We start from the raw sequence: 1,111 nt of genomic DNA on the forward strand, positions 1-1,111 counted from the left end.
AAGGACACTTACTGGCTTTGTGCTTCAACAATGTCAGTTCTAATTTAACTTTAACAGTTTGTTAAAATGCACTAACAAAAATTCATGGACTTAATATTGGGGTTCAAATTATATTTATACCTGGGGAATTCCACTAAACTTAAACACTCTTCCTGTGTAATCTTGAGCAGGTAACTGAATATAATATTTTGTAATATTATATTGCCTAAATTTCCCACAGTTATATATCCATTGCTGTAAGATATTCTGTATTAGGCAGAGATGCTCTGACACAATAAATAATAAGTTAAAATTAAAGTAAGTATTTGGCACTTACAAATTGGCTTAATAAAATGGAACCCCTTGTACCTCCAGTTAAGATAGTTAATATGGCCAATGTAAGTTGAAATGGATTAAGACTAATTCTAAAAAATCTATTAATAAAGGCGTGATTATTCCCACTTCCCCATTTAACAGTCCATTCATTAGGGCCCCCGTATCCAATACCTAACATTATTAAAATTGCTGATTCTATTCAATCAACAACCGGTAAATATTTTACTCTTGTGGATTTGGCTAATGTGCTGTTTCAATAGCCACTTCACTGCAGTTTCCCTCCTCCTCTAAAAGAACACAGTCCTTTTCAGACCTCTGCAGCTGTGTCATCACACACAATCTTTAATTAATCTTAACAACATCCACCTTCTCCAGGAGCACTGGTATGAGAGTACATCCAGGACATTCTCAGCCAAGGAGACTCATTTAGTACATACATTAATGACATTTAAGACCAATATTTCTTAGTACTTTTGGGTTTTGGTGGCAACATATTCCTCATTTATACATTTTACTTCTAAATTAAAGTCTACAGACACTCCTGTAAGTGCCTTCTTCAAAACAAAAAAAAAAATGCCTTTACTGTAGGGTCTTTGCAACCTTCTCAAATGCCTCCTGCAGTCTCTGAATCCTTTAGGATGGCCATCAGTTGCCCCAGGATTTCTGATAGAAGATATTGCCCTAGTGGCTTCATGCTATACAGCATTAATACAACAGATGACTGGCCCCCACTTACTGGGCTCTCCCAGAAATAGAGGCTCTCCCAGACCCTGAGCCCATGACTCTATACCCAGCT

Source organism: Macaca nemestrina, chromosome 4 (assembly GCF_043159975.1).
Source record: "Macaca nemestrina isolate mMacNem1 chromosome 4, mMacNem.hap1, whole genome shotgun sequence".
NCBI lineage: Eukaryota > Metazoa > Chordata > Mammalia > Primates > Cercopithecidae > Macaca > Macaca nemestrina.